Source organism: Alosa pseudoharengus, unplaced genomic scaffold, assembly GCF_046254945.1.
Source record: "Alosa pseudoharengus isolate Yale_2024_CS ecotype anadromous, Long Island Sound unplaced genomic scaffold, YU_APseudo_1.1 YU_APseudo_1.1_scf_10, whole genome shotgun sequence".
Lineage (NCBI taxonomy): Eukaryota > Metazoa > Chordata > Actinopteri > Clupeiformes > Clupeidae > Alosa > Alosa pseudoharengus.
In genome coordinates, this window is record NW_027468565.1 from 4,827,406 (window position 1) to 4,837,500 (window position 10,095).

At 42.8% G+C, this 10,095-nt stretch overlaps 1 protein-coding gene across 1 annotated transcript in view; it reads left to right on the forward strand.

Moving 5' to 3' along the window:
- The first annotated feature begins 1,972 nt into the window (after window positions 1–1,972).
- The window catches only part of LOC143142596 (zinc finger homeobox protein 3-like), a 39,985-nt gene continuing 31,862 nt past the window's right edge, over window positions 1,973–10,095 (forward strand). The window contains exon 1 of the mRNA XM_076303602.1: window positions 1,973–2,244. The gene's annotated coding sequence lies outside the window, so the exon portion shown is untranslated. The remainder of the gene's footprint in view (window positions 2,245–10,095) is intronic.

The window sequence follows — 10,095 nt, forward strand, 5'->3', positions numbered from 1 at the left end:
AGAGGGGGGGGCATGCAGCAAGGAGTCACCGTTTTAAGAAAATGACCATGTTTAATGGACAGCAGAGAGAGAGAGTGAGAGAGAGAGAGAGAGAGAGCTCCGTGAAAGCTCCCGCTGTGAGCTCAAGCGATCCATACTACATGTGTTCTTTATTGATGATCTATACATGTGCTTCTATTGATGATCAATGGCATACTCCATGCACAACTAGAGTCTCGGACATGTCCATTTAAACATCTGGGTGGACAATACATCTAACTTTCTTACTTTTATGGCATTGTTGGCTAGTGGTTTTGGTTTTCTTTATCATCTTCCAAAGGCTGCACAAAAGAACAACCGAACATTTGTATGAATTATTAACAAAAAGGAAAACAATAAAACATTGGTGCTTTTACAAAGTATCATAAGTGAAAGGTAATGCATAGACTAGGCTAATATAAAACATTTGCCTCCTGGATATGTATTTGACCTCAAAACTGTAGTCTGATTTACATACAGTCTAATTAATTTTGGCCTGAACGTTAAGGTGACAAGGATGAACACTCTGGTGTCTATGGCTTAGTTGGATTAAGAATTCCCTGTTTGCCATCTCTTAAAGAGATAATATTCGTCATATTAAATACATTTGGTAGCTTAGGGTTATCTACTTTACCAGGTGCTTTATTAGCAACAACGTTGCCTTTTATATTCTGCATTTTAAATGAAAACTTGTTGGTTGAAATGCGGAGCTTTCTGCACACAGTCTTAGGTTACGTTGTTTCTGGTCAAAATATTTTTTTTCCAAGTTGGCCCCTATCTTCCCCGCCACAAGACACAGATCACCTTCTCACAAAAACACATTTCTAGGAGAAATTGCCAATAGGCTAACTTTTTTCAGTAACATGATCTAACCCACGAGAATGTTCATGATTATCAAGACTTCGCCATTTACAATAATATTTCTGTTATCGGGTCTATGTAGAGGCAAATAGCATTCACAACATATTTCACCAGCCTAGGTATCACGTCTAGAACAACCCTTTTATTATAGATCCATTTCATATGAATTTTATCATAAGCGGTTTCATTTTTAAATCAAATCATTAGAGTGGTGAACATTACCAATGAGCTGTGAGATTGAAAAGGGAAATTTTTTGTTTTAATATGCATTAACCAGGCGATAACTCGTATTGTTTTGCATCTAAAGCATTAGACAAAAGAAAAAAACAGGGTAGGCTAAACTGAAATATATTTTGCCATGTCTAATTTAGGTGCAGTGCAAGAGATCCCTGCGCTGTAATTTCAGTTATGCGCCAAACACGCACGGTATCACACACGTGCGCCTCACTTCAGCACCATATCATTGCATTGCGCTACACTCCCTCCACTTGTTTACGTCATAGTTATGGAAGAATACGCACTCAGGCTAGTTCCTTTTAGCTAGCCAATCTTTCTACAATAATATCACTTATTGCTGTTTTCCACCTCGGTAGGGTTGCCAGGATCCATCCTAATAATTAGGAGGTAGAAGGTTAAACTTTTAAGTACCCAGGTAGTGACTTTCTATGGTTTTCATTTGGCGTGGATCTGCCACTTTGGGACCCAACTAGCGTCTGGGATTCATCTAATATTTTAACAACTGTCCGAATGACGTAGACTATATTCACTGTTAAAATTACACTCCGACCAGCGTTGTGGTTTGCAACAGAGCCTTCCGAGTGTCTGAGCTTTAAAAACAAACACCGCTTTCAACTTTGCCTCGTATTTGGGTTCTCGGTACGGATTCACCCGTTCATAATAAAAATTCATAATAATTCCATCACTTTTCCCCTCCTCTATCGTGCCCTCCCTCTTTCTCTCCCTCCCCCTCTTTCTGTCGCCCAATCTTATTGATCCAGGAGGTAGCTAATTAGCCCTTCCCGTCGTGCCTGTGTAATGAGGCACATGCGCAGTGCATTAATCCCAGCCATTTTTTGCAGGAAACTAATTAGCAGGAATAAAGACCCAAAGAGTTTTTTTTCCTCTCCCGTCGTCAGAAACCGCTCTCACCTCCTCCCTCACACAAACACTAGGCGCGTCGCCTGCTTTAACAACCAAATCCCCCTAAATAAGGCTTTAAACGGAATATACCTCGTTACAACAATGATCTTCACCGTATCGTCGAGCACGCTAACTGACCAAACGGAACTACCTTGATGGGATATGTAAGCGAAACATTTGTTTACTGGACTATAAAGCAAGGCTTTCAAAGCGGACGCCAAAAATGTAAGTTCCTACGACGCTACACTCTGCGCTTGTATGTTTTGCTTGAAAGGCTTCACCCTGTTTACACTACTCGTAGTTTCAGTTGTAGACAGATAATACGCGCCCGTAAGTTGTTTTGAACAAGTAACGTTAGTTGTGTTTCCTCGTTGTTAGATTCGTACCTGTGTTTACGTCTGGTCGATCGACATCGGTTGGTGCTTGACAGGTAAAAATAACATCAAAAAGACAATATGTTCCCTCCAGGCATAGATAGGTTGCCAATTATTGTTGTTACAAAACAGTAGTCTTTTATGTTTATAACTGAAGAAGCACATAGGATCCTTGTAGGCTACTGACGCAAGGGTTTTGAATCGCCCGAATGCAGCGGATACTGCTCCGGAGCGTGGCCGAGAAATGCATATATTTTGCCGATAGACAGTCCACAGACGTCCGGTGTTTAGTGAAGGGCTGTGAGCACATTGCCGCAAGACTCCAACTTTCATTCTGTGCCTTCACTTGGAGAGTTGCTGTCTCGGTCAAGACTGGTATTTTGTCCGAGCTGTAGGCTACAACTGACCACACTTCTCTTTTCACCCAGTAGCCCTCGTTGCAACTGCTATTAATTCTTCAGATATTTTGCATCCTTGACTCTCTTCGGGATTTCTGGTCCTTAGCCGCGAATATTCTCTTGTTTCTTTTTCCTTTTCTTAGTTGGTCTGACATGTTGCTCATTCCGTGCTGAACCATTACATAAAAATATTCTGCGCGTGTGTTTGCGTATGGTGTCTGATGATTAGCCGTCCACAGTTGGTCCTTAAGACGCGAAGATGATGTAAATATCCTTAGTGGATAGTTACAGATGGATTTGGATGTCTGTTTCATCCAAAAACGCCATAGAGGATACATTGTAACTAGAATCTTACAGTCTAGCCTTATCTTATTTTAAGTAAATATTAGGCTACCTTTTGACATTGATAGGCTATGTTTTATTTTTGAAAAGTATCTATAGGCTATTCTACATTGAAATAGCAGGGTAGACTACGGCAGTCTCAAGATCTTCGGACAGTGCCGTTGACCACGAAGTATCTGAGAAGTGTCCATAAGCTCTCAGCAAGCAGTCCAGATCTCGGTGGCGAAAGCACAGACGGCGAATCCAGAGGCGAAGCAAGGCCGCGACAAGAACGATTTTTAGGAGAAAGAGATAGAGGATTGAGCAGAGGGCCACATCATGAAGGCATTAGCTACAGGCGAGTGACCGAGAATACGAGGTCAAAGAGCCATGGAGGCAGAGCAGAGGTCAACCAGGATTTGAGGAAGAGGGAGAGAGAGAGCTGGTGATGTTTGGGGGTTGGGGACTGCCGGTCACCTAAACAAAGCAGTGGAGGTCACCTAGTGATCAAATGGGTCCCTTCTTTTTTCCCTTTGCATTCACCAAGACTCTTGCAATTTCTCTGTAACTATGTATAGACTAAACATTTACGTTATACTCAGGTATAATTCTCACTTGATATATAGACACATAACTGCTGTATCAGGTGTGCAGTTGAAAGTTATGACAGTTCATGAGAAGATATGTATTGTTGTAGGCCTACACATTTCGGAGAATTGTCATGCATTAAATGTCCTAATTGAATACACTACTTTTCATTCTTTCTAAACACCGCATTAGAAAAGTAGAGATTAAGTGTATTGAATGCATTAAGTACTTTCTCTCGCACGCTTTTGTGTGTGTGTGTGTGTGTGTGTGTGTGTTCATAACTACATGTTGTGTGATGTGTGTTGGTATGCAAAGAGATTGATACATTTATGCCAGAAGAATCTCCAGTTTGTGTCACACATTGTCTGCATGTTGTCCTAGCAGTCTTGAGTGTTAACACATTCTCGCCCACTCAGTCAAGTGTAGCCCATACAGCTTAGAAATGGGGACCAATATGTCATTGTTTTGAATGGTGTTTGTGTGAGAGACGGAGAAGTGTGTGTACGTGTGGGAAAGAGAGAAGTGTGTGTGTGTGTGTGTGTGTGCGTGTTTAGGGCTAAAATGGCTGCCTGCGTATGTGACTGTTGTTGCAAGCGGGATATGCTTTGGCCTTTGTCAGTGATTTTCTGCTAGAGCTTAACACTAATAAAAGCCTTTTTAAGGACCATATGGTCATCAGAATGCTCCTGCATGAGATTTGTGGAAAAATATAAAACACATTTTACTTAGAATGACAGAAATGCAGACGTAACTGTTCTATGCTATATATTATTTCAATAATAATGTTACTACTAATATTAAAAAAAAAAATAATATAATATCTACATGTAATGTTATTGTGTGTATGGTCTTGAAAACAATTCTTTATTTCAGTATTTAAAAATGTGATAAATGTGAATTTATTTATTTCTGTGATGGCAATTAAAATAGCAATTATTATTATTTGTTTTATATGCAGTGTGTGTGTGTATGCATGCGTTGTGGGATGCAAGAGTATTATTATTTTATGTATGTATTGTCCCTGTGTTCATTCGTCCAGGTTTGGTCATGTTGATATAAAATTGACAACATAATTTTCTAATATTAGTGTGTGTGTGTGTGTGTGTGTGTGTGTGTGTGTGTGTGTGTGTGTGTGTGTGTGTGTGTGTGTGTGTGTGTGTGTGTGTGTGTGTGTGTGTGTGTGTGTGTGTGTGTGTGTGTGTGTGTGTGTGTGTGTGTGTGTGTGTGTGTGTGTGTGTGAAAAAGAGGGAGAGTGAGGGAGTAGCACCTTGTGTTGAGAGGTATAAAATCTAAGTTGTGGTTCTTTGTGTGGAAAGGGTTGCTTCTTTGTTGCCTGTGTGTGTGTATATATATATATATATATATATATATATATATATATATATATATGTGTGTGTGTGTGTGTGTGTCTGTGTGTGTTTGTGATTGAGGGTGTGAGAATGTTGTGTATGTGTGTGTAAGGGTCCAATATTTTGCCTACAGATGCCTGGTCCACTTCACTGACACCCCTCCCTCTCTCTGCTTATCATCACAATGGTCAGTTCAGCAGACGTGCAACACACAGGCACACACACACACACACATACACACACATACACTGATCAGTCATCCGAGAGCTCCTTGCACTGCACACACACACTAATCTCTTGAACAATGGCTGCAGCTCTGGCTTGTGACTTTGGTGCAAGCCATTTTCTTTCCCTCCTTGATCATCTTTTTTGTCTCCCCTGCACCCCCTGCTCATTCACAGGGCTTCTGTTCTGTTCTGGGGGAGATCAGTAGCAGCGCTGCTTGAATGGCGCCACCATTTTTCAAACTGACCAAAAGAGTCAATTGACTTGTTGTTTAAATGTTTTGAATGTAAAATGAGACATTAGGCCAATCATACTCTTAAGAATAACAGCAACAATATAATACTAATAACAATAACAACAATATACATTTTATTATTATTATTATTATTATTATTATTATTAGTAGTAGTAGTAGTAGTAGTATTGATCTAATTTGAATAACAAATCATTAATAATAGTATTTAATAATAATACTAATATGATTAATAATATTATTAATAATAATTATTTGCATTTAAAAAGCATCTGACTATGAAATTGTATGTTATGTATATGTGTTGGATATTGTATAATGTCAGTATATAACATGCTAAGGATGAGGAATGTTTATATAATTTAGGGTTACATAATATACAGAATTTTTAGAAGATATAGAAGATTGTGTAGAAGATATGTATAAGCATGTTTGGTACTTCCTCATTTATTTGTGAACATGCATTGATGCTTCTGCAATGTAAAGGAATCTGTGCAAAATTGCTGAAAGCTGCCGTCTGTGCTGCGCAGGGAAGTAGAGGTTAGTGTTTCAGAAGAGCCCAGCAGAAGGAAGTCGTTTTATGAAGCAACCTGCTGAAATTAAACAGAGCGCCGAGTTGGAATAAATTACTCCTGAGTTCTGTCAGAGAGAAAATATAACCCACTGTCAGAGAGACTCCTCAGCAAATATTTAACAGCCCAGCCTGGATGGAGTGGGGGCGGAGGGGGCTGTGTACGGAGGCAATGGAGGTGGCAGAGGAGGACTGGAGACAGAGAGGGAATTTTGTTATGCGTTTGTATAAATCTATATATCTGAGAGAGAGATTAGCAAACTAAATCAGGTAGAGCCAAACATGAGCGGACAAGCCAAGTCTCAGAGGCCATTTTAGGCGTCGTGTGTGTGTGTGTGTGTGTGTGTGTGTGTGTGTGTGTGTGTGTGTGTGTGTGTGTGTGTGTGTGTGTGTGTGTGTGTGTGTGTGTGTGTGTGTGTGTGTGTGTGTGTGTGTGTGTGTGTGTGTGTGTGTGTGTGTGTGTGTGTGTGTGAGGGAGAGGGAGCGAGCGAGCGAGTCAGAGAGGGAGATTGTGCTTCAGCTCAGCCTCTCTGTAACAATAGCCCCGAGGGCCCCAGACCCAAGGGGGGTTGCCTCCACTCTTAACCCCTTCAGGGCTGGTCCAGGGCGGACAGAGCGAGAGCGTAGTCCCCCTGGCAGCTGGACCTCCAGAGAACTGCTGTATAAACAAATATTTAATTACAGCACACAGTGTGTTCAGCAGAAAAAGCGGCTGCAAGCCTGGTTATGCAGTTCCTTAAAGGCGTGTTACACACTACATGCTCGCAAAGTCTATTAATGTGGTTTTATGCATACAGCGAAGATGAGATATATTCTGTGTGTGTGTGTGCGTGTTGGTGTGTTCGATCATAACTGCATATAGAATTTATTTCATTGTAGTTATATGAAATCACAGAATAGGGAAGTTCTCGGCTCGGTTATCTCTCTCTCTCTCTCTCTCTCCCTCTCTCACTCACACTCACACGCATACAGACTGGAGCAGGCATGCAAGCAGAGCAGACAGAGACATACAGCATGGCAGCCTTAATTTACATTTCCTACCGGCTGATGTGAGGATAGCCAGGCTGCCAGTGTTAAATGGACTTTGGGACACATCACCAATAGACTGGCGCTATTGATCCCTGGCTAAATTAAAAACTCAATCAGGTCAGCTAGATAAGATTGATCAGAAGCCCTCGGCATCACACACACACACACATCCGCATGCACGCTCACATATCACTGAAGATCCAGAGCAATGACAGCTCTGGGGATGCTAGGACAGAGAATCACCCAGGCAGGCGTGGCTGTGCTGGGGTAGGCACACTGCAGACCCCCCCTCTTCCAGCACCACTCCGGAAAGCTACAGACACCATCCAATTACATCTCTGAAGACAGAGCCTTCAATTTCTTTACATTATATAAAGATTAATTATCTTTCACTTTTAATTTTAATTTGATGTGAAATTAAACGTTTGAACCAAGCCTTCCTGTGTGCATGCATGCACACACACACACACACACACACAGACAGAGGCAAATATTCGAGGGGAGAAAATTGAAGCTTTGTATGATAAGTCTGCAACACTGGATTTATTAACATTCTCTCGCTCGCTACCCCCCCCCCCCTTGTCTGCTTGTCTACCTCTCTCTCAATCTCTCTCTCTCTCTCTCTCCCCTCTCATTCTCACTCACCCTCTCCCACATTTAGTCTCCTAAGCTCAGTAAAGACTCGTTTAGTCTGTAACAGTGACCTGATAAACCCACTCCTCTCCTACCAGCTAAAATCAATAATCAGGATCACACACCAATCTCCTCTTTATCCATCCACTCTTACGTGTACTGTTACGTGTGTGTGTGTGTGTGTAAATGCTTTTGTGGTGTGTTCATAAGCCAAAATTAAACGAATAATACCTCCTCCTTCCCCAATTTAAGTCATCAGCGTAGGTTTTGTATGAGCTGTGTGTGTGTGTGTGTGTGTTTATATGTGTGAAAGTGATAAATGTTCTGAACTGTCGGCTGACATGACTTGTGGCCTGTAACATGCCTCAGCCGTGAAGCACTGCATTAAAAGGTAGTTTGAGGTTTGGAGAGAGGCCATATATTATTGAGTGTGTGAGCACCCTGCGGGTGTGTTTGTGTGTGCGTGTGTATGCATGTACTAGCTTGCAGACAGATGCAGCGTGTAGAAACTATGGTTTAAATTTAAACAGTGATGAATGCAGATTGTGCATGGGAAAAGTCGTCATAAAAAAATCATCAATGATTCCCTTCCTCCGTGTTTAAACATATTACCACACTCACTTACTAACCTTTAGCATGCTCTTGCAACCAGTGTATCCAGTGTTTATAATTAAGGAGAACGTCATTGAATATCATAGACCTGAATTATGGACACGGCTGGTATGTTGCTGTTCCTCCTGCCTCCATCTGCGAGGCTGCTGGAAGGCGGCTGGTGTTTTGGAGGTCATTGTTGGGCCGGTAGGGCGGACCCCATGGCAGGGCAGGGCGGAGTGAGCAGGGCCCGGCCCGACAGCTGATCGCCGTGACATCACTCAGGAAGACATCTGTCGCCGCGGCCCCTCATGTCACGCCTCACCCCCGACCTCTGACCCCACGTCACTACTCGTTTCCCAGGGTGACGCAGGAAAGCGTGTGCCTCTGCACTGAGAGAGACAGAGGGAGACAACAGACTTTTTAGGACCTTTGTGGTTTTCCTCACATTAGTCCCCAGTAGTCTTATTGTACAGCCTTAAGAGATATAAAACAAACCTATCTGTTGCAATAGTTCACACCATAGTGCTTCAAAGATCGTTACTTAACTTGCATATATACTGTGGTATGGAAGCATCTATGACTTAGTTATTTTATTCCCTTATTCTCAATGATTGGTTTGTTCATTATGAACACTCTTTATAATGCTCCTGTAACACCACTGTAGGAGCTGTGACAAGGGCTTGGCATGTTTGCTACAAGCATAAATATATGTTTCTAATCCCATGGCTATAAGCCAGCTTGTCACACTAGTAGCTTCTTGTCCATTACGCTGCTTCTAGTGTGGTCTCTCTAGCTATCAGACTCCGTCTTTCCCTTCACCCCAGAGGTGTGATGCTCTCAAACGCAACCGCTGTGCTCCATTTCAGTAAAGTCCAGCCCAGCACATCAGTCACTGCTTGTGCTTGCTGACTGCCGGCCATCTTCCCTCTGTCACCTGAGCTCCATGCAGAAGATGAACACCAGATGCAGTCAAAAGCACTGCACATGCTCAGTAGAGGCCTTGAATCTGAACGCGCTCAGTGTATGGCCAGTGTCCTGACATCTAGTGTGGGACTGATTTCCAGACATGCTCAGTACAGGTCTTCTATCTGTACAGCCTTGTTTGAGCACATGAGTAGTGTCTGCACATGCTCAGTATGGGTCCAGCATCTGGCCAGTGAGCATGGCGCTGGCTGGCGCCTGCAGACACTCGGCCCAGGTGTGGCGTGTCTGCTAATGCCCAGTACAGGTTGTGTGTGTGTGTGTGTGTGTGTGTGTGTGTGTGTGTGTTCGCAGTCAGTGGGCCTGTGATGCGGACGGTAGATGAAAGGCAGAGATGAAAGGCCGGGATCATCCGCTGAACGGACAGCTGAACAAACAGAGCACGGGGCGGAGAGGGAGGGAGGAAGAGCGAGCGAGGGAGGGAGAGAGAGCGAAGGAGGGAAAAAGAAAAGCACATTATGTAAATGATTAGCAACCCTTCCCCCATGTGGAGTGGAGAGGGTGAGAGAGAGAGAGAGAGAGAGAGGGACAGACAGGGGCTAAGAGCAAAGAAAGAAAGAAAGAAGCCGAGCAAGAGAAAGAGAGCATGTGACAGTGTGATTAGATTTCTGCTCCTTTGTTTTTCCTGAAACGGGAACCGGACAGTTCTGCTGCGGGTTAGTGTCACATTTTGGCTGTTGTTTAGGCTACTCAGCGCTTCCCACACATGGTGACCTGCAGAGACTTATGAGCACTTTCCTATTTAATTAATGTGGTCTGA